A 26,009-nucleotide genomic window follows, 5' to 3' on the forward strand; every position below is an offset into this window, starting at 1 on the left:
CAACTAAACACATGTTCTATATCTATATGATATGCTAACTTAATGATTTAAAACCTGGAAACACGAAAAACACCGTAAAACCGGATTTACGCCGTCGTAGTAACACCGCAGGCTGTTTTGGGTTAGTTAATTAAAAACTATGATAAACTTTGATTTAAAAGTTGTTATTCTGAGAAAATTATTTTTATTATGAACATGAAACTATATCCAAAAATTATGGTTAAACTCAAAGTGGAAGTATGTTTTCTAAAATGGTCATCTAGACGTCGTTCTTTCGACTGAAATGACTACCTTTACAAAAACGACTTGTAACTTATTTTTCCGACTATAAACCTATAATTTTTCTGTTTAGATTCATAAAATAGAGTTCAATATGAAACCATAGCAATTTGATTCACTCAAAACGGATTTAAAATGAAGAAGTTATGGGTAAAACAAGATTGGATAATTTTTCTCATTTTAGCTACGTGAAAATTGGTAACAAATCTATTCCAACCATAACTTAATCAACTTGTATTGTATATTATGTAATCTTGAGATACCATAGACACGTATACAATGTTTCGACCTGCCATGTCGACACATCTATATATATTTCGGAACAACCATAGACACTCTATATGTGAATGTTGGAGTTAGCTATACAGGGTTGAGGTTGATTCCAAAATATATATAGTTTGAGTTGTGATCAATACTGAGATACGTATACACTGGGTCGTGGATTGATTCAAGATAATATTTATCGATTTATTTCTGTACATCTAACTGTGGACAACTAGTTGTAGGTTACTAACGAGGACAGCTGACTTAATAAACTTAAAACATCAAAATATATTAAAAGTGTTGTAAATATATTTTGAACATACTTTGATATATATGTATATATTGTTATAGGTTCGTGAATCAACCAGTGACCAAGTCTTACTTCCCGACGAAGTAAAAATCTGTGAAAGTGAGTTATAGTCCCACTTTTAAAATCTAATATTTTTGGGATGAGAATACATGCAGGTTTTATAAATGATTTACAAAATAGACACAAGTACGTGAAACTACATTCTATGGTTGAATTATCGAAATCGAATATGCCCCTTTTTATTAAGTCTGGTAATCTAAGATTTAGGGAACAGACACCCTAATTGACGCGAATCCTAAAGATAGATCTATTGGGCCTAACAAACCCCATCCAAAGTACCGGATGCTTTAGTACTTCGAAATTTATATCATATCCGAAGGGTGTCCCGGAATGATGGGGATATTCTTATATATGCATCTTGTTAATGTCGGTTACCAGGTGTTCACCATATGAATGATTTTTATCTCTATGTATGGGATGTGTATTGAAATATGAAATCTTGTGGTCTATTATTATGATTTGATATATATAGGTTAAACCTATAACTCACCAACATTTTTGTTGACGTTTTAAGCATGTTTATTCTCAGGTGATTATTAAGAGCTTCCGCTGTCGCATACTTAAATAAGGACGAGATTTGGAATCCATGCTTGTATGATATTGTGTAAAAACTGCATTCAAGAAACTTATTTTGTTGTAAAATATTTGTATTGTAAACCATTATGTAATAGTCGTGTGTAAACAGGATATTTTAGATTATCATTATTTGATAATCTACGTAAAGCTTTTTAAACCTTTATTGAAGAAATAAAGGTTATGGTTTGTTTTAAAATGAATGCAGTCTTTGAAAAACGTCTCATATAGAGGTCAAAACCTCGCAACGAAATCAATTAATATGGAACGTTTTTAATCAATAAGAACGGGTCATATCACGTGTGATCCAATAAATATTGTGTAGTGTTTCCAACTTATTCCATATAGCGTGTGTTTCAATTTGTGTAGCGTGTGTTGTGTGATTTAATGTTCGATATGGAAAAATATGTAATGTTCCGATTCTATTTAGAAGATGTAATTGCTTGAGGACAAGCAACGTTCAAGTGTGGGGTATTTTGATATTGCTTTAAACATACATATATTTCGACGCAATATCATTTATATTTCATCAGCTTTTACCGAAACGAAGACATTCAAATGCATAATTCACGAGAAAAATGACAAAAGTAAATGCGAGCTTAAAGTTTGAAGAAACAACGATAAAACGAAGGATTTAAACCAAATATATATCAAGATAATGTTTACTCGAATGCAAGTCAAAGGTGATCGAAGAAAAAGAGTTCAAAAGAAAGTTCCAAGTCGATATACGTCAACATCAACAAAGAACAAACGAAAAAATAAAATTAAGAAAAAATGTCGACTACTCTTACGCGAAACGTGTGAAGGCTTACGCGAAACGCGTAGTATTTTAACCTTACGCAGATCTTGTGGGTGTCTACGCGAAACGCGTATTGTTGAAGCCATATTCAGATCGAATTGCAAATGGGACGGTGGCTTTTATGTTTAATATCAATTCTTTTTGAGTGGTACAGCAAAAAAGGCCACTTACTACTTCAACTCTCAAATAAATTACGGAGTATTAATACACAAGAGAGACACCAGGGATAGATACATTTTCAAATACACAAAAACACAAATATACTACAACACATACGCAGCAGAAATTTAGTGAAATGTCCCGTTCTTATTGATTAAAAACGTTCCATATTAATTGATTTCGTTGCGAGGTTTTGACCTCTATATGAGACATTTTTCAAAGACTGCATTCATTTTTAAAACAAACCATAACCTTTATTTCATAGATAAAGGTTTTAAAAAGCTTTACGTAGATTATCAAATAATGATAATCTAAAATATCCTGTTTACACACGACCATTACATAATGGTTTACAATACAAATATGTTACAACAAAATAAATTCTTGAATGCAGTTTTTACACAATATCATACAAGCATGGACTCCAAATCTCGTCCTTATTTAAGTATGCGACAGCGGAAGCTCTTAATAATCACCTGAGAATAAACATGCTTAAAACGTCAACAAAAATGTTGGTGAGTTATAGGTTTAACCTATATATATCAAATCATAATAATAGACCACAAGATTTCATATTTCAATACACATCCCATACATAGAGATAAAAATCATTCATATGGTGAACACCTGGTAACCGACATTAACAAGATGCATATATAAGAATATCCCCATCATTCCGGGACACCCTTCGGATATGATATAAATTTCGAAGTACTAAAGCATCCGGTACTTTGGATGGGGTTTGTTAGGCCCAATAGATCTATCTTTAGGATTCGCGTCAATTAGGGTGTCTGTTCCCTAATTCTTAGATTACCAGACTTAATAGAAAGGGGCATATTCGATTTCGATAATTCAACCATAGAATGTAGTTTCACGTACTTGTGTCCATTTTGTAAATCATTTATAAAACCTGCATGTATTCTCATCCCAAAAATATTAGATTTTAAAAGTGGGACTATAACTCACTTTCACAGATTTTTACTTTGTCGGGAAGTAAGACTTGGCCACTGGTTGATTCACGAACCTATAACAATATATACATATATATCAAAGTATGTTCAAAATATATTTACAACACTTTTAATATATTTTGATGTTTTAAGTTTATTAAGTCAGCTGTCCTTGTTAGTAACCTACAACTAGTTGTCCACAGTTAGATATACAGAAATAAATCGATAAATATTATCTTGAATCAATCCACGACCCAGTGTATACGTATCTCAGTATTGATCACAACTCAAACTATACATATTTTGGAATCAACCTCAACCCTGTATAGCTAACTCCAACATTCACATATAGAGTGTCTATGGTTGTTCCGAAATATATATAGATGTGTCGACATGATAGGTCGAAACATTGTATACGTGTCTATGGTATCTCAAGATTACATAATATACAATACAAGTTGATTAAGTTATGGTTGGAATATATTTGTTACCAATTTTCACGTAGCTAAAATGAGAAAAATTATCCAATCTTGTTTTACCCATAACTTCTTCATTTTAAATCCGTTTTGAGTGAATCAAATTGCTATGGTTTCATATTGAACTCTATTTTATGAATCTAAACAGAAAAAGTATAGGTTTATAGTCGGAAAAATAAGTTACAAGTCGTTTTTGTAAAGGTAGTCATTTCAGTCGAAAGAACGACGTCTAGATGACCATTTTAGAAAACATACTTCCACTTTGAGTTTAACCATAATTTTTGGATATAGTTTCATGTTCATAATAAAAATTATTTTCTCAGAATAACAACTTTTAAATCAAATTTTATCATAGTTTTTAATTAACTAACCCAAAACAGCCCGCGGTGTTACTACGACGGCGTAAATCCGGTTTTACGGTATTTTTCGTGTTTCCAGGTTTTAAATCATTAAGTTAGCATATCATATAGATATAGAACATGTGTTTAGTTTATTTTAAAAGTCAAGTTAGAAGGATTAACTTTTGTTTGCGAACAAGTTTAGAATTAACTAAACTATGTTCTAGTGATTACAAGTTTAAACCTTCGAATAAGATAGCTTTATATGTATGAATCGAATGATGTTATGAACATCATTACTACCTTAAGTTCCTTGGATAAACCTAATGGAAAAGAGAAAAATTGATCTAGCTTCAATGGATCCTTGGATGGCTCGAAGTTCTTGAAGCAGAATCATGACACGAAAACAAGTTCAAGTAAGATCATCACTTAAAATAAGATTGTTATAGTTATAGAAATTGAACCAAAGTTTGAATATGATTATTACCTTGTATTAGAATGATAACCTACTGTAAGAAACAAAGATTTCTTGAGGTTGTATGATCACCTTACAAGATTGGAAGTGAGCTAGCAAACTTGAAAGTATTCTTGATTTTATGAAACTAGAACTTTTGGAATTTATGAAGAACACTTAGAACTTGAAGATGGAACTTGAGAGAGATAAATTAGATGAAGAAAATTGAAGAATGAAAGTGTTTGTAGGTGTTTTTGGTCGTTGGTGTATGGATTAGATATAAAGGATATGTTATTTTGTTTTCATGTAAATAAGTCATGAATGATTACTCATATTTTTGTAATTTTATGAGATATTTCATGCTAGTTGCCAAATGATGGTTCCCACATGTGTTAGGTGACTCACATGGGCTGCTAATAGCTGATCATTGGAGTGTATATACCAATAGTACATACATCTAAAAGCTGTGTATTGTACGAGTACGAATACGGGTGCATACGAGTAGAATTGTTGATGAAACTGAACGAGGATGTAATTGTAAGCATTTTTGTTAAGTAGAAGTATTTTGATAAGTGTATTGAAGTCTTTCAAAAGTGTATAAATACATATTAAAACACTACATGTATATACATTTTAACTGAGTCGTTAAGTCATCGTTAGTCGTTACATGTAAGTGTTGTTTTGAAACTTTTAGGTTAACGATCTTGTTAAATGTTGTTAACCCAATATTTATAATATCAAATGAGATTTTAAATTATTATATTATCATGATATTATCATGTATGAATATCTCTTAATATGATATATATATATATACATTAAATGTCTTTACAACGATAATCGTTACATATATGTCTCGTTTAAAAATCATTAAGTTAGTAGTCTTGTTTTTACATATGTAGTTCATTGTTAATATACTTAATGATATGTTTACTTATCATAGTATCATGTTAACTATATATATATATATCCATATATATGTCATCATATAGTTTTTACAAGTTTTAACGTTCGTGAATCACCGGTCAACTTGGGTGGTCAATTGTCTATATGAAACATATTTCAATTAATCAAGTCTTAACAAGTTTGATTGCTTAACATGTTGGAAACATTTAATCATGTAAATATCAATCTCAATTAATATATATAAACATGGAAAAGTTCGGGTCACTACAGTACCTACCCGTTAAATAAATTTCGTCCCGAAATTTTAAGCTGTTGAAGGTGTTGATGAATCTTCTGGAAATAGATGCGGGTATTTCTTCTTCATCTGATCTTCACGCTCCCAGGTGAACTCGGGTCCTCTACGAGCATTCCATCGAACCTTAACAATTGGTATCTTGTTTTGCTTAAGTCTTTTAACCTCACGATCCATTATTTCGACGGGTTCTTCGATGAATTGAAGTTTTTCGTTGATTTGGATTTCATCTAACGGAATAGTGAGATCTTCTTTAGCAAAACATTTCTTCAAATTCGAGACGTGGAAAGTGTTATGTACAGTCGCGAGTTGTTGAGGTAACTCAAGTCGGTAAGCTACTGGTCCGACACGATCAATAATCTTGAATGGTCCAATATACCTTGGATTTAATTTCCCTCGTTTACCAAATCGAACAACGCCTTTCCAAGGTGCAACTTTAAGCATGACCATCTCTCCAATTTCAAATTCTATATCTTTTCTTTTAATGTCAGCGTAGCTCTTTTGTCGAGTTTGGGCAGTTTTCAACCGTTGTTGAATTTGGATGATCTTCTCGGTAGTTTCTTGTATAATCTCCGGACCCGTAATCTGTCTATCCCCCACTTCACTCCAACAAATCGGAGACCTGCACTTTCTACCATAAAGTGCTTCAAACGGCGCCATCTCAATGCTTGAATGGTAGCTGTTGTTGTAGGAAAATTCTGCTAACGGTAGATGTCGATCCCAACTGTTTCCGAAATCAATAACACATGCTCGTAGCATGTCTTCAAGCGTTTGTATCGTCCTTTCGCTCTGCCCATCAGTTTTTGGATGATAGGCAGTACTCATGTCTAGACGAGTTCCTAATGCTTGCTGTAATGTCTGCCAGAATCTTGAAATAAATCTGCCATCCCTATCAGAGATAATAGAGATTGGTATTCCATGTCTGGAGATGACTTCCTTCAAATACAGTCGTGCTAACTTCTCCATCTTGTCATCTTCTCTTATTGGTAGGAAGTGTGCGGATTTGGTGAGACGATCAACTATTACCCAAATAGTATCAAAACCACTTGCAGTCCTTGGCAATTTAGTGATGAAATCCATGGTAATGTTTTCCCATTTCCATTCCGGGATTTCGGGTTGTTGAAGTAGACCTGATGGTTTCTGATGCTCAGCTTTGACCTTAGAACACGTCAAACATTCTCCTACGTATTTAGCAACATCGGCTTTCATACCCGGCCACCAAAAATGTTTCTTGAGATCCTTGTACATCTTCCCCATTCCAGGATGTATTGAGTATCTGGTTTTATGAGCTTCTCTAAGTACCATTTCTCTCATATCTCCAAATTTTGGTACCCAAATCCTTTCAGCCCTATACCGGGTTCCGTCTTCCCGAATATTAAGATGCTTCTCCGATCCTTTGGGTATTTCATCCTTTAAATTTCCCTCTTTTAAAACTCCTTGTTGCGCCTCCTTTATTTGAGTAGTAAGGTTATTATGAATCATTATATTCATAGATTTTACTCGAATGGGTTCTCTGTCCTTCCTGCTCAAGGCATCGGCTACCACATTTGCCTTCCCCGGGTGGTAACGAATCTCAAAGTCGTAATCATTCAATAATTCAATCCACCTACGCTGCCTCATATTCAGTTGTTTCTGATTAAATATGTGTTGAAGACTTTTGTGGTCGGTATATATAATACTTTTGACCCCATATAAGTAGTGCCTCCAAGTCTTTAATGCAAAAACAATCGTGCCTAATACCAAATCATGCGTCGTATAATTTTGTTCGTAAATCTTCAATTGTCTAGACGCATAAGCAATCACCTTCGTTCGTTGCATTAATACACAACCGAGACCTTGCTTTGATGCATCACAATAAATCACAAAATCATCATTCCCTTCAGGCAATGACAATATAGGTGCCGTAGTTAGCTTTTTCTTCAATAACTGAAACGCTTTCTCTTGTTCATCATTCCATTCAAATTTCTTCCCTTTATGCGTTAATGCAGTCAAGGGTTTTGCTATTCTGGAAAAGTCTTGGATGAACCTTCTGTAGTAACCAGCTAGTCCTAAAAACTGGCGTATGTGTTTCGGAGTTTTTGGGGTTTCCCACTTTTCAACAGTTTCTATCTTTGCCGGATCCACCTTAATACCTTCTTTGTTCACTATGTGACCGAGGAATTGAACTTCTTCCAACCAAAATGCACACTTTGAAAACTTAGCGTACAATTCTTCCTTTCTCAATACTTCTAACACCTTTCTCAAATGTTCACCGTGTTCTTGGTCATTCTTTGAGTAAATAAGTATGTCATCAATGAAAACAATGACAAACTTGTCAAGGTATGGTCCACACACTCGGTTCATAAGGTCCATGAACACAGCTGGTGCATTAGTTAAACCAAACGGCATGACCATAAACTCGTAATGACCATAACGTGTTCTGAAAGCAGTCTTTGGAATATCATCTTCTTTCACCCGCATTTGATGATACCCGGAACGTAAGTCAATCTTTGAATAAATAGACGAGCCTTGTAGTTGATCAAATAAGTCGTCGATTCTCGGTAGTGGGTAGCGGTTCTTGATGGTAAGTTTGTTCAACTCTCGGTAGTCGATACACAACCTGAATGTACCATCTTTCTTCTTGACAAACAAAACAGGAGCTCCCCACGGTGATGTGCTTGGTCGAATGAAACCACGCTCTAAAAGTTCTTGTAATTGGCTTTGCAGTTCTTTCATCTCGCTGGGTGCGAGTCTGTAAGGAGCACGAGCTATTGGTGCAGCTCCTGGTACAAGATCTATTTGAAATTCAACGGATCGATGTGGGGGTAATCCCGGTAATTCTTTCGGAAATACATCGGGAAATTCTTTTGCAATGGGAACATCATTGATGCTCTTTTCTTCAGTTTGTACTTTCTCGACGTGTGCTAGAACAGCATAGCAACCTTTTCTTATTAGTTTTTGTGCCTTCAAATTACTAATAAGATGTAGCTTCGTGTTGCCCTTTTCTCCGTACACCATTAAGGGTTTTCCTTTTTCTCGTATAATGAGAATTGCATTTTTGTAACAGACGATCTCTGCTTTCACTTCTTTCAACCAGTCCATACCGATTATCACATCAAAACTCCCTAACTCTACTGGTATCAAATCAATCTTAAATGTTTCGCTAACCAGTTTAATTTCTCGATTCCGACATATATTATCTGCTGAAATTAATTTACCATTTGCTAATTCGAGTAAAAATTTACTATCCAAAGGCGTCAATGGACAACTTAATTTAGCACAAAAATCTCTACTCATATAGCTTCTATCCGCACCCGAATCAAATAAAACGTAAGCAGATTTATTGTCAATAAGAAACGTACCTGTAACAAGCTCTGGGTCTTCCTGTGCCTCTGCCGCATTAATATTGAAAACTCTTCCACGGCCTTGTCCATTCGTGTTCTCCTGGTTCGGGCAATTTCTAATAATGTGGCCCGGTTTTCCACATTTATAACAAACTACATTGGCATAACTTGCTCCGACACTACTTGCTCCGCCATTACTCGTTCCGACACCATTTATTCCTTTCGTTCTATTAACCCCTGGTCCGTAGACCTCACACTTCGCTGCGCTATGACCATTTCTTTTACACTTGTTGCAAAATTTGGTGCAGAACCCCGAGTGATACTTTTCACACCTTTGGCATAGCTGCTTCTGATTGTTGTTGTTGTTGCGGTTATTATTGTTGTTGGGATGATTGTTGTAGTTGCTGTTGTTGTTGTTGTTGTTGTTGTTGTTGGGCCGTTTGTTGTAGTTGCGATTGATGTTGCGATTGTTGGGATAATTGTTGCGATTGCTGTTGTTGTTGTATTGGTGATTCTTATCACCATTTTCCTCCCACTTTCTTTTGACTTGCTTCACATTGGCCTCTTCAGCAGTCTGTTCTTTAATTCTTTCTTCAATCTGGTTCACTAGTTTGTGAGCCATTCTACATGCCTGTTGTATGGAGGCGGGCTCGTGTGAACTTATATCTTCTTGGATTCTTTCCGGTAATCCTTTCACAAACGCGTCGATCTTCTCTTCCTCATCTTCGAATGCTCCCGGACACAATAGGCACAATTCTGTGAATCGTCTTTCGTACGTGGTAATATCAAATCCTTGGGTTCGTAACCCTCTAAGTTCTGTCTTGAGCTTATTGACCTCGGTTCTGGGACGGTACTTCTCGTTCATCAAGTGCTTGAATGCTGACCACGGTAGTGCGTACGCATCGTCTTGTCCCACTTGCTCTAGATAGGTATTCCACCATGTTAACGCAGAACCTGTGAAGGTATGCGTAGCGTACTTCACTTTGTCCTCTTCAGTACACTTACTTATGGCAAACACCGATTCGACCTTCTCGGTCCACCGTTTCAATCCGATCGGTCCTTCGGTTCCATCAAATTCCAAAGGTTTGCAGGCAGTGAATTCTTTGTAGGTGCATCCTACACGATTTCCTGTACTGCTAGATCCAAGGTTATTGTTGGTATGTAGCGCAGCCTGTACTGCGGCTATGTTTGAAGCTAGAAAAGTACGAAATTCCTCTTCATTCATATTCACTGTGTGTCGAGTAGTCGGTGCCATTTCCTTCAAAATAGTTAAATGGAACAAGTTAATCATACAGAATATTAAGAGTAGTTAATAGTATTTCGTAGCATAATATGAACTCATTTATAAAAGCTTTTTCTTCATATTAGCGTTTTATAAGTTTAAATTCGGGTAGTACCTACCCGTTAAGTTCATACTTAGTAGCTAATATACAATTCAACTACTACAATTCTATATGAAAAACTGATTATAATAATATTTCGCGTTCAAACTTTTACACAATATTTTATAAACTTACATTACCGCTTATTTTACATATAGCATGAAATATAGCACACAATAAATTTGATACAAGATGGTTGTGAAGATAATTCTAGCTAGTACACAAGTCGTTCAGCAAAGGCAATAAGGACACGTAATTCATACGTCCAGAAACAAGTCATGCATTCTGGTTTTACTAGGATTACTTCCCATCCTTGGTCTTGTGGAACATAACCGTTATGGCCGTTGATAAGACAGCGTGTTGTAACGTCGTCAAAGGGGCGAGGGTTACGTAATGTCCAACAGTCCCGTAACAATCTAAAAACCTCATTTCTTACCCCAATTACCGACTCCCACACTTGTGGAAACGTTTTGTTTAATAGTTGTAGCCCGATGTTCTTGTTCTCACTTTGGTGAGAAGCGAACATTACTAATCCGTAAGCATAACATGCTTCTTTATGTTGCATGTTAGCCGCTTTTTCTAAATCACGAAGTCCAATATTCGGATATATTGAGTCAAAATAATTTCTTAACCCATTGCGTAAAATAGCATTTGGGTTCCCCGCAATATATGCGTCAAAGTAAACACATCGTAACTTATGGATTTCCCAATGTGATATCCCCCATCTTTCAAACGAAAGCCTTTTATAAACCAAGGCATTCTTGGAACGTTCTTCGAATGTCTTACAAACTGATCTCGCCTTAAATAGTTGTGCCGAAGAATTCTGACCGACTCTAGACAAGATTTCATCAATCATGTCTCCGGGTAGGTCTCTTAAAATATTGGGTTGTCTATCCATTTTGTGTTTTTATACTGTAAAATAGACAAGAGTTAGATTCATAAAAAAAATACTTATTAATACAAGCAATTTTTACATATATCATAAAGCATAAGCACACTATATTACTTATATTACACCACACGAATACAACTATCTTATTCCGACTCGCTTGTTTCTTCTTCTTCGGTTTTGGTTCGTTTTGCCAAGTTTCTAGGGATATATGATGTTCCCCTAATACGAGCCGTCGTTATTCACATTGGTTTAGAAAAACCTGGTGGTTTAGAGGTTCCCGGGTCATTGTTACAACCTAAGGACTTCGGGGGTTGACGATACATATAAAGTTCATCGGGGTTGGAATTAGATTTCTCTATTTTTATGCCCTTTCCCTTATTATTTTCTTTTTCCTTTTTAAATTCAGTTGGGGTAATTTCTATAACATCATCGGAATTCTCATCGGAGAATTGGTAATCCTCCCAATATTTTGCTTCCTTGGCGAAAACTCCATTGACCATAATTAACCTTGGTCGGTTGGTTGAGGATTTTCTTTTACTTAACCGTTTTATTATTTCCCCCACCGGTTCTATTTCTTCATCCGGTTCCGATTCTTCTTCCGGTTCCGATTCTTCTTCCGGTTCTGACTCTTCTTCCGGTTCCTCTTCGGGAACTTGTGAATCAGTCCACGAATCATTCCAATTTACATTTGACTCTTCATTATTATTAGGTGAGTCAATGGGACTTGTTCTAGAGGTAGACATCTATCACATAATATCAAACGCGTTAAGAGATTAATATATCACATAATATTCACATGTTAAAAATATATAGTTTCCAACAAAATTTGTTAAGCAATCATTTTTCAAGTAAACACGGTCGAAGTCCAGACTCACTAATGCATCCTAACAAACTAGATAAGACACACTAATGCAAAATTCTGGTTCTCTAAGACCAACGCTCGGATACCAACTGAAATGTCCCGTTCTTATTGATTAAAAACGTTCCATATTAATTGATTTCGTTGCGAGGTTTTGACCTCTATATGAGACATTTTTCAAAGACTGCATTCATTTTTAAAACAAACCATAACCTTTATTTCATAGATAAAGGTTTTAAAAAGCTTTACGTAGATTATCAAATAATGATAATCTAAAATATCCTGTTTACACACGACCATTACATAATGGTTTACAATACAAATATGTTACAACAAAATAAGTTTCTTGAATGCAGTTTTTACACAATATCATACAAGCATGGACTCCAAATCTCGTCCTTATTTAAGTATGCGACAGCGGAAGCTCTTAATAATCACCTGAGAATAAACATGCTTAAAACGTCAACAAAATGTTGGTGAGTTATAGGTTTAACCTATATATATCAAATCATAATAATAGACCACAAGATTTCATATTTCAATACACATCCCATACATAGAGATAAAAATCATTTATATGGTGAACACCTGGTAACCGACATTAACAAGATGCATATATAAGAATATCCCCATCATTCCGGGACACCCTTCGGATATGATATAAATTTCGAAGTACTAAAGCATCTGGTACTTTGGATGGGGTTTGTTAGGCCCAATAGATCTATCTTTAGGATTCGCGTCAATTAGGGTGTCTGTTCCCTAATTCTTAGATTACCAGACTTAATAGAAAGGGGCATATTCGATTTCGATAATTCAACCATAGAATGTAGTTTCACGTACTTGTGTCTATTTTGTAAATCATTTATAAAACCTGCATGTATTCTCATCCCAAAAATATTAGATTTTAAAAGTGGGACTATAACTCACTTTCACAGATTTTTACTTCGTCGGGAAGTAAGACTTGGCCACTGGTTGATTCACGAACCTATAACAATATATACATATATATCAAAGTATGTTCAAAATATATTTACAACACTTTTAATATATTTTGATGTTTTAAGTTTATTAAGTCAGCTGTCCTTGTTAGTAACCTACAACTAGTTGTCCACAGTTAGATATACAGAAATAAATCGATAAATATTATCTTGAATCAATCCACGACCCAGTGTATACGTATCTCAGTATTGATCACAACTCAAACTATACATATTTTGGAATCAACCTCAACCCTGTATAGCTAACTCCAACATTCACATATAGAGTGTCTATGGTTGTTCCGAAATATATATAGATGTGTCGACATGATAGGTCGAAACATTGTATACGTGTCTATGGTATCTCAAGATTACATAATATACAATACAAGTTGATTAAGTTATGGTTGGAATATATTTGTTACCAATTTTCACGTAGCTAAAATGAGAAAAATTATCCAATCTTGTTTTACCCATAACTTCTTCATTTTAAATCCGTTTTGAGTGAATCAAATTGCTATGGTTTCATATTGAACTCTATTTTATGAATCTAAACAGAAAAAGTATAGGTTTATAGTCGGAAAAATAAGTTACAAGTCGTTTTTGTAAAGGTAGTCATTTCAGTCGAAAGAACGACGTCTAGATGACCATTTTAGAAAACATACTTCCACTTTGAGTTTAACCATAATTTTTGGATATAGTTTCATGTTCATAATAAAAATTATTTTCTCAGAATAACAACTTTTAAATCAAATTTTATCATAGTTTTTAATTAACTAACCCAAAACAGCCCGCGGTGTTACTACGACGGCGTAAATCCGGTTTTACGGTATTTTTCGTGTTTCCAGGTTTTAAATCATTAAGTTAGCATATCATATAGATATAGAACATGTGTTTAGTTTATTTTAAAAGTCAAGTTAGAAGGATTAACTTTTGTTTGCGAACAAGTTTAGAATTAACTAAACTATGTTCTAGTGATTACAAGTTTAAACCTTCGAATAAGATAGCTTTATATGTATGAATCGAATGATGTTATGAACATCATTACTACCTTAAGTTCCTTGGATAAACCTAATGGAAAAGAGAAAAATTGATCTAGCTTCAATGGATCCTTGGATGGCTCGAAGTTCTTGAAGCAGAATCATGACACGAAAACAAGTTCAAGTAAGATCATCACTTAAAATAAGATTGTTATAGTTATATAAATTGAACCAAAGTTTGAATATGATTATTACCTTGTATTAGAATGATAACCTACTGTAAGAAACAAAGATTTCTTGAGGTTGTATGATCACCTTACAAGATTGGAAGTGAGCTAGCAAACTTGAAAGTATTCTTGATTTTATGAAACTAGAACTTTTGGAATTTATGAAGAACACTTAGAACTTGAAGATGGAACTTGAGAGAGATAAATTAGATGAAGAAAATTGAAGAATGAAAGTGTTTGTAGGTGTTTTTGGTCGTTGGTGTATGGATTAGATATAAAGGATATGTTATTTTGTTTTCATGTAAATAAGTCATGAATGATTACTCATATTTTTGTAATTTTATGAGATATTTCATGCTAGTTGCCAAATGATGGTTCCCACATGTGTTAGGTGACTCACATGGGCTGCTAAGAGCTGATCATTGGAGTGTATATACCAATAGTACATACATCTAAAAGCTGTGTATTGTACGAGTACGAATACGGGTGCATACGAGTAGAATTGTTGATGAAACTGAACGAGGATGTAATTGTAAGCATTTTTGTTAAGTAGAAGTATTTTGATAAGTGTATTGAAGTCTTTCAAAAGTGTATAAATACATATTAAAACACTACATGTATATACATTTTAACTGAGTCGTTAAGTCATCGTTAGTCGTTACATGTAAGTGTTGTTTTGAAACTTTTAGGTTAACGATCTTGTTAAATGTTGTTAACCCAATATTTATAATATCAAATGAGATTTTAAATTATTATATTATCATGATATTATCATGTATGAATATCTCTTAATATGATATATATATACATTAAATGTCTTTACAACGATAATCGTTACATATATGTCTCGTTTAAAAATCATTAAGTTAGTAGTATTGTTTTTACATATGTAGTTCATTGTTAATATACTTAATGATATGTTTACTTATCATAGTATCATGTTAACTATATATATATATATATATCCATATATATGTCATCATATAGTTTTTACAAGTTTTAACGTTCGTGAATCACCGGTCAACTTGGGTGGTCAATTGTCTATATGAAACATATTTCAATTAATCAAGTCTTAACAAGTTTGATTGCTTAACATGTTGGAAACATTTAATCATGTAAATATCAATCTCAATTAATATATATAAACATGGAAAAGTTCGGGTCACTACATTTAGGAGGGAACAACACACAAAAATATTAGTCTTTTTATTCAAAGTACTCTATACTCGTTGTATTTACAGTTCCAAAAGGAATATTTAGGATAGTTTTTATTTCAAGGGTGTATTGTTCGTGATTAAGGGTATTATTGTGCGAGTAAAAAGGGTGTTGCTATTGTAATTTTCTACCGTTTAAAGTAAATGAGAGTGAAGATTTTCGTAAGTATATCCCATTAAAATTATCGTTATCAATTTTTATCGTTATTATTATGTTTGTATATTTATATTTTCATGTTTACCCTAGAATAATGAGTAGCTAAATTTTCCTAGTGTTTGCTTAGATGTAGAGCCCCTAGTGAAATGGATTGTTATCATTTGTAAAAATTAAAATGTAACTGTAGTATTTTTAACATTGAGCCTAATTAAAAGAACCATTATTATGTATTTGGATATTTAACCCCTGTCACTCAATTTGTTAGATTAAAATAACGAAAGTTATTTTTATCTATATAAATTAAGCTTCAACATTAAAAGTGATCTAGACGAATTTATGAATAATTTACTAACACTAAATTAGAAATAAAGTTCGGTGGTTTGGGTAATATCACGAGTCATATAATAGTGAAATTGTAAAAAGGGAAACCGTTATGATTTGGGTTTTGGCGAAGGTCAAAACTGGGTTAGGTCTCAATTTAAATACTTAAGGACTAGTAACTATCTAAATATAATCCAATGAAAATTAGATTTAATTTAGTTAGTTAAAACTTTATATTTATTCGAAAGGAAAATATAAGTTTTATACTAAACATTTTAATACAAGCTTAAACTTAAAACAATCCATGGATCTAGAGGTGACACATTTAAGTAACCACTCCCATTTATATATATTGTAAAATTATTACTATTATTATTTACGTATTATTATTATTATTACACACTAAAATATAAAAATTACATCAAAATACTCAAATCTGTACCAGCACTGTTTGTCACCTGGACTATAACATACGCGGATCGTGTATAATTCTATACGATACGCGTACGTTTTAAAACATACGCGGAACGCGTATATCATTACGCGAAACGCGTAAGTATTAATACGAGTACTGTAGCAATTAGGTTAAAATCTAGGATTTTAAATATTTTATTATTATATTTAAGTTATTAATTTATAACTAGTATTTAAGATAATAATTTATAATTAGTAATTAGTTTATAATTAGTTAATTATTATAATTCCTATTAATCTATATTAATTTAATTAAAATATGTTATTTAGTTAATTTAAATAAATTTATATTATAATTGCTCAAAACAAAATTCTAATCAATTAGTTTTATTAAAAGTTATTATTTTATTAATTATCATTTAGTAATAAACTTATTAGTATAATTTCAATTAATTCACTTTTAAGTTAATAAGTAGTTCAATTAAATTAGGATTAAGTTATATTTTATTATTATTATTATGCAGTATTATAAATTCTTAATCCAAAACCCCCTTTAAATAAGTTTAACCTCAAAGACTATTAAAAAAATAATTTGAACACTGTCTCCCTGTGGAACGAACCGGATTTACCAACAAACTAAACTACACGGATAGGACTAGTTGCCTATATATGTTTGAAACCAACCTAAATTCATTAAAATACCATATATACAATAAATCAATTCGTGTAACAAAACAACTCAAATCCGTTCATAAATAAAGGTACTGTTTCAGACCATCAGACATCAATTTTAAAAGCACATTTTGGAGGACCTGCTTTTTTGTGATAATTTCTCATTAATTCTTAGAGATAACAATATATTGTCACTAATTTGCCTTCCTGGGATAAAAGCACTTTGATTCTCATCTACAATACCATCAAGAGCATTTTTGATTCTATTAGTGATCACCTTGCTAATAATCTTGTACATTACATTGCAGCATGCTATTGGCCTATAATCATTAACTTTTTGAGGAGCAACCAATTTAGGAACAAGAGCAATGATTGTAGAGTTGACTTCATTCAATAATTTACCATTATGAAAATACTCTTTAACAGCTTTACAAACTTCTGGCCCCACAGTTCCCCAAGAAGTCTTAAAAAACTTACAAGAATAGCCATCAGGACCAGGAGCTTTATCATCTTCTATGTCAAAAAGGGCAGCTTTAATTTCATCATCTGTAATAATTTTCACCATAGCATGGGCATCTTCAAAAGAAATCTTCTTAGTGAACAAAGAATCAGGATCAATAATAGGATTCATAACATTGCTACAACCAAGAACATTCTTAAAATGAAGAACAAATTGATCAGGCACTTTATCACCATAGAACACATTACCCTGCAAATCTGCTACAGAAGTGATCCTATTTCTATTGTTTCTTCCCTTAACAGCTTTATGAAAAAAATTTGAATTTTGATCACCTTCTTTAACCATTCAATCTTTGACTTCTGCTTTAAAAAGAGTTCTTCATCATTGACTGCATCTGTATAGGCTTTGACATACATAGATTCTTCTTCTCTCAACTCATGATTGGATGAATCTTTCACAACAGCTTCTTGAACCCTTTCTAACTCCACTTTCAATTTTTTGACTTTTTCAAAAAGATTTCCCTGCTCATAATTCAACTTTCTAATTGGTTTCTTTAAAGACTTTAATTTTGAAACAACACAATACATAGCATGCCCATTAACTTCCTGCTTCCATACATCATTGACCATAGGAAGAAAGCCAGCTTTAGTAGTCAAGTAATTAGGAAACTTGAAAGGTTTAGGCTTAGCTTTGACAAGATCAGGGAAAGTCAATACCATAGACTATGGTCAGACATTAAAAATGGAAGGAAGACAACAGTAGCAGTAGGAAAATTATCAATGAACTCAGCATTACCCATTACCCTCAAAATGATATTTTTGGTGACATCTAAAATGTATAAGTTATTTTGAGCATACTAAATACATAATGAGAAAGATTTAGTGTATATCACACATACTTACAACTAACCTGAATATCAATACTATGTTGTCCATGAACTTGTTATTCAAATACATAACCCATACCCAGTTATGGACCATTCACAAGTAAATGTGCATTGATATCGGCTAAAAAGTCACGTTTTCATCCTGGTATTAAGGCCCAAAACGATAAAGTTTCAAGCTTTATCGTCAAAATACTTGCTTTGTCGGTTAAAATTGAAGATCGAGTAATTACAAAGACGATGCAAAAAGAATCAAGCGAACCGGAGCTAAAACGAAGATTCTAGAGCGAAAACGGTGAGAGACAAGTTACGACCCCGGAAACCAAGTTAAAATCTCGTGAACGAGCATGACGATCCAAGCAAATAGCAGACCAGGAGCCAAAACCGGCCTGCCAGTGTGGCATCGACTTTCCATCTCAACCTTGCACCGGGCATGGGAAACGGGATTGGCATCAGGCTTGCCTGGCCCCGGCCACCCACGCTGGCCTGTGGCGCCGGCTTGCCAGGCCGACCTTCCAGCGTTTCCCAACCAAACTCAAGTCTATAAATGAGCCATTTGTCATCCAATTTTACACACACTTCAATTCACTTCATTCTCTCTCTTTCTACAATAATTAGTCATACTTTCAAGGTCTTCAACTCCGAGCGGGAAAATTAGTACCCGGATAAGAATGCCGAAGATTGTATTAGGAGCAGTCTGGAGTTTGAAGTTGTCATTTTTGTATTTTCGGAACTCGTTTAATCTATTGGTACTTCTTTCCTTTGTCTCTATATAATGTCTTTCATTATTGTGATTTATTATATTGTTACCATGATTAGCGTGTAGTTATCTTTAGTGTATGCCATGATGAAGTTAGTTATAATGCCGAAATAATGTCATGGTTTGTGTATGTTGTTGCGATGCTTTCTGATTATGCTTTAAACTCAATCGCTTTTTCAACTAATAGAACGTAGTTATTGGTTCTGTTATTGGAGAGTCGCGAACCCCAATTTAGAGTACACTATCTGTGTCACCCCTTGGTAAGAGAAGTCTATCGAATACAACGCAAGCTTGATTGAGGCACACCGGTTGTAGTAAGTCCATCGAGCTTTGGATTCCGACTGAGGACTCTTTCGTAGTGAAACATCTAATTAGGCCCATAATTCATTGTCAGTCCTAGACCATGCTAGGGTAGTCACCAAGCATATAAACTTCGCACTTTCATGCTGAAGCACAACGGTTGTTGTAAGCTGTACCTCGGCTAAGTAAGGGCATGGAACCTGGTCAGTGCTGATTAGTACACTTTACCATAACGCGGTCTCAAGCATTGCACCCCGCTTGAGGGATTCTTAGTTAATTAAGGAGCTGTTTGTTTAAACTCATAAAGGAGTGGCCCGTTAGGATAACCGAACGTGTTCATAGAAGTCAAACCGACTTGGCCATGGTGTTCTTTATGGTTAAACTCTTTTAAGGGCTTAACTATCTTTTAAAACCAATCACTAACGAAAGCATCGACACACATCGCGTCTCTCGGATATGGAATACCTTGTACTCCATTATGCTTAAGAAAGTTTAGACCTTTTGGAACTACGTCACCTAACCGAGTCGCTCAATTGGATGAGCCATTTGAACGTGTATGCCTGTAGTCAAGCTGCACGGGCATAGAGGTATGGGACGTTGCTGTCTATTCAGAATCTTCAAGCCTAACGCATTACTCAGTGACATGTCTTATGACAGGGGCGGTAGGACCAGTGTAATAAATACAAGGTCACTACCTATTCATGAGCCATCATTCCATAATCTTGGCAAAGTAACTAACGAAATCATAGTATGCACTTGCTTTAACCTTATCTGAATTACAAATTTTATCGCATTTACTTTATTTTATCTTATTAACTAGAAAACTCAAAATTAGGTAATTTACAACTACTCCTCTACTTTAGGATTATCTTAAGTTAAATAGGTTCGATTTTACTGACTTCTTAAAAATTCGACCCTAGGTCATACTTCCCTTACTCACCATAATAAGGAGTAGTACGATTTAGGCCCCGCTAAATATAAATTTAAAACTATTGCCCATCTCGTGATAGCTGATTCTGACGTCTTGCGACCTAACGACACTGCATAAATAAAACTGTCCATTTTGGTCATATCAAGCATAAATGACCACTTCTGCAATTCTTATTGAAAACGAGTTCAACAACTTAAGCATAATGTACGAAAATAGACTACTCTTCCAAATTTACAATAAAAGTCAAATAGGTCTTATGAGTTAAAACTGACCTATGTGTACTTCTAAGTTCTAATGTTGTAGGCCTACAGCTTCAAACATTTCAATGTAGTAAAAATCTTGGTTGATATTTCAATATTGTTATTGACATAACATCAAACACCTTGTGTGCATAAAGAAAACTTCAAAAAAATTGATAAACAAAAACTTGAAATACTAACCTTAGTTCAAGAGCTTCAAAAACCTCCATTCTTCTTTCATGCTGATCTTCCATGTTCCATTCTTAATGCTCAATTATCATAATCAGCGCATAAGAATCAAACTAAATTATAATACCATAAAAAACTAACCAATAACTAAAAAAAATACAAAAAGTCTGTACGAACCTTTAATCATCAAAATAAACATATGTTGAACATCCTTTAAACTTTACAGATTATTAGCCTTCATCCACTTTCAAATCCAAAGTTAATAAGAAAACAAAAAACCTTAAATCTTTTCCCTGTATATAAAAAAAATATCAAAAAACTTAAATAAGAGTTTTATGAAAAACACCATATTTAAACACCATATTTGGTCAGAGTTTTCGTTAGATTTGAAGAGAAAAAGAACTGGAGCGGTGGTTTCAAATTAGGATTACATTTTAAGCATTATAAACACGGGTTCAAGAGAAAGAACGATGTTTTTTATTGTTAATTTTTAATTAACTAATACGATGCTTTTTTATTGTTAATTTTTAATCAATTAATGTTAATGACATCATTATTGGTAGCTTAGATTTTATTTATTTATTTTTGAATTTCTTTTAAGCTTTGTTAAATCTTATTTATTACATCATAATTTTAGAAATTTACTAGAACTTATAGATAGATAGATAGATAGATAGATAGATAAATCAAAATTACTAATTTTCCATATTTTCATGTAAATTTTTTTATGTAGCATATCTTGTTTGACCGGGTTTATTGTTTCTTAAATATCAAATGCAATTGTTCATGTTAATACTAATTAACGCCAAATGCAATTGTTCATGTTAATACTAATTAACGCTAATGTAATACGGAGTATATTAATTTAATAGGTGGTTGCATGTGCAAAATGAAGATGCCCACGTAACATGAGATGGATGAGTTGGTAGAATTCCATATTTTACCTAACTTTTGTTCTTTTCCCTTCGATATAGAACATGAGAATTTAGTCATTAACATGTAAAATGATATAGTTTTAGCTGTTTTATAGTAGAACATGTAATGTAATAGAAGTTTTCATAACATTATTTAATGATCTGGGGTAACAAGTATATAAATAGTTTTTGTTACAATAAAATATCCATATCTATAGTATCTAATAAGGGGATGATTCTCACACACTGTTTTTTGATCCTCACACACCCTTTTACCCTATTATTAGGGAGGAGTTCAAGTAAATTGGTGTGTGAGGATCAAAAAACAGTGTGTGAGAATCATCCTCCATCTAATAAATATCTAAAATAATAATGTCATAAATAAGGATTATTTAAATTTAAAAAAAATTAAAAATAAAAAGAAAAATTCTAAGCCCTTATGATGATGTAATCAAAATAATTAATTATATTTAATAAATGTATTTACAATGTTAATTGTATAATATATTAAACATTGTGTACAACCTTATGATAAAACACCCCCATAACCATATGTACACTATTTGAAACATTATATACAACCATATGATAAAAATCTCCATGACCATATGTACAAACTTTTAAACAATTTGTACAATCTTTTACAAAACACCTCATGAACACATGTACAAACTTGGAAGCATGTTGTATAATCTTCATATAATAAATGTATTTTAATATTTCAAGAGACATTTGTCATTACTAATAATTATTATTAAAAATATAAATATTCAATTTTTAAGCAAACTTTATTATTATTATTAATTATTAAAATTATAATTATAATAATAATTATAATAATAATTATTTTTATTATATTATTATTCATAATTATAATAGTAATTATTTTTATTATATTATTATTATTATTCAAATATGGGTTATCTTTACGGGATCAATTATGTTATATATGTATGCGAAATGCATGTATCAATAAAAGATTATAATTTAGACTTTTATAACAAGAAAAATAGTAACTGTGATTAAAATTGGAAAATAGCGATTGGAGAATGAATGTAGTTTATTGATTCTGACAACATTAAATACATCAATATGTTTGTCAAAATAAAGAGAAGTTTTTTAGTCGGAATTCGTGGTTTAACGGGTCATTAATCTACATGACTAGCATTTACATTCACTTAATACCTAAAACATATTTCGTTTAAACAAACCCGTGAATTCACGGGTCATTTCACTAGTATTCATATAAACCTCTAAAATGATGATGTCATCATTTCAATAATTACCTTTTAATTTTCATAATGGTGATGTCATTATTATTTTATATATTAATTCTATTTAACTAAAAATTAAAAAAAATACAGAATAAATACACATAATAATACCGATATATATGCATGCCGATTTTGAATGCAATAATGTTTTATGATTTTAAATTATATATATAAAATAAAAACAAATACAAACTGATAATGCCATTTTACTGATTTATATTATAAAATTAATTCTAATTAAAAAAGATATAAAATTAAAACAAATAAATACTCATAATATATAAATACTTCCATGATCATATGTACAAACTTTTTAACAAAGTGTACAATCTTTTACAAAACAATCCATGAACACATGTACAAATCTTGAAGTATATTGTACAACCTTCATAAAGTAATTATATATTAAGTTTTTTTTAAAAAAATTAGGAGGCATTTGTTATTACTAATAATTATTAATAAAAATATAAATATTCAATTTTTATACAAACTTTATTATTTTTATCTATTATCTATTATTATAATTATAATAATTATTATTATTATATTATTACTGCTATTATTATTATTATTATTATTATTATTAATATTATTAATATTATTATTAATATTATTATTATTATTATTATTATTATTATTATTCAAATTCAAATTTGGGTTCTCTTAACGGGATTAATTACGTTACATATGTATCCGAACTACATGTCTCAATAAAAAGTTGTAATATAGGTTTTTATAACAAGGAAAACGGTAATTGTGATGAAAATTGGAAGAAGATGGTGAGAGAATGAATGTAGTTCATTTATTTTGATCAAGTTAAATATATCAATATATTTGTAAAGACAATGAAAAGTTTCTTAGTCGAAATTCGTGATTTCATAGGTCATTAAACTAGATTTTTTTTATCGAAAGACAAACATTTTATAGCACAAGAAATTAAGTTACAACACGAACATAGAGCCCATTACAATGTATTGGTCATTAAACTAAATGACTTTAACATTTACATTCACTGAATACCTAAAATATATCATTAAACTGTTTCGTTTAAATACAGCCATGATTTTACGGGTCATTTCACTAGTTATAGTTATTATTCTTATTTAAGGTGGCACTTATTTAGGTACACGAATATTTTTTATATGGTAATCATAATTTAAAAAAACTAAAGTTGTAAGAAGTATAATTAAGTGTTTTTTTTTCAAATAAAAAAAACATTTATAAATTTATAAATATATAAATATAGTAATATATAACTCTTATTCACCTATTGATATAGAAATAGTAACTTGATTACTTATTAATTATAAGCATGAGCTAAATATACTCTTATATTTTACAAAATCTACTCAAGTCAACCTAATAATTACATAATCACGCTCTTTAATTTTTTGTTTATTAATCATAATCATAATCATTATCGAAACAAAAGTCCCATCTACATTAGTATTTAGTAGGAAATTTTTTTTATGGTTATTACATATTATAGATTTCAAAATATGCATAGAAATTTTGTTACCAAACAAAATAACCTAAAATTCTTCCCCGACTACACCAACAACAATTATAACTCGGTGACTGCTTCGTAACTACAAATAACAACACATCCAAATCAAAACACTATTGGCTTACGGGTCATTTGGTTTATTTATATACTGCAAATAAATCGACCATTACACTTGATTCATTATTAGTTGCTTCTTTAAATAGCCGAAACCCTGTAAAATGTAACATGATGTTGAACCAAAATTTTTAGATTTTCTTTTTATCTATTCTTTTTTTGAGGGAGAGTATTTGTAGTAGCTTGTATTCATACCATTTTGACAACCGAAAAATTTCCACATGAAAGGAGCTATCACATCTGGCGTAATAGCATTATGCGTTGATGCACATGAGGTCCAGTTCACGTAATGAGTAATATGAGTTTGCCTGAATATTCCAGATTGGTAAAAAATTCATCTTTCACGTTCGATGGTCTGGGCATCCGGGAGAGGGTGGCGTAGTGCTCAGTTTTATTTTGCGTGATTTGCATTTGTAGCAAAACCAATTTCTGTTCGTTGCTATTGAGCCGATGGTTCCTGCACATGTGAATTGTTGACCCTGCAATTTGAGCAATAACAAAATATACATAACAATAATAACGCCAGTAATATGGCCAGCAAGAAAAACCATAAATTAGCTAACACGTAAATCCTTAGCAAGTAATTTTAAAATACAACACCAAACATTTTAAAAATCAATACTGAGAAATCGAAATAAAACTGAAGCAATGCAAAAGAGACCATGGCTATAATAAGTAGTGACACATAAAGCCATAGTATCAACCAAAGCAAAAATAAAAATAAAAAATAAAGAAGCATTCATGAATGAACAATTCGGTTAAAAAAAATGATACCCGTTAGCCACTGATTCACAATTTGATGTATTTAAACAACCTGCTGTATTCATCCTGTTGATAAAATTAAAATAGAAGTTTAAATGTAATGTTTTGTAATCACAATCGGAATATCATTAATAGCATTGTAATCACGAACTAAGTTAGATACCAATAAAAGCATACAATGATATCCCATGATATCAATTTACAATGTTCTTTTCACTTTGACATTTCATCAGTGCAATGGTGTACATCACGCTATTATATTTTTCATCTCATCTTGATGTTAGACAGCTTGTAGATTCATTCACACAATGTATACAATTAGGGATGGCAATGGCCACCCGATCCACCCGTTTCGTGATGGATATGGATGAACCTAAATGGATATGGATATGGATACG

The 26,009-nt window shown here is 32.3% G+C and overlaps 1 long non-coding RNA gene across 1 annotated transcript in view; it reads right to left on the reverse strand.

Moving 5' to 3' along the window:
* Window positions 1-21,163, reverse strand: part of LOC139877820 (uncharacterized) — an 82,288-nt gene extending 61,125 nt beyond the window's left edge. Inside the window, exon 1 of the long non-coding RNA XR_011768791.1 lies at window positions 21,053-21,163. This is a non-coding gene — a long non-coding RNA (uncharacterized lncRNA). The remainder of the gene's footprint in view (window positions 1-21,052) is intronic.
* Between the last annotated feature and the right edge of the window lie 4,846 nt (window positions 21,164-26,009).

Source organism: Rutidosis leptorrhynchoides, chromosome 11 (assembly GCF_046630445.1).
Source record: "Rutidosis leptorrhynchoides isolate AG116_Rl617_1_P2 chromosome 11, CSIRO_AGI_Rlap_v1, whole genome shotgun sequence".
NCBI classification, from domain to species: Eukaryota; Viridiplantae; Streptophyta; class Magnoliopsida; order Asterales; family Asteraceae; genus Rutidosis; species Rutidosis leptorrhynchoides.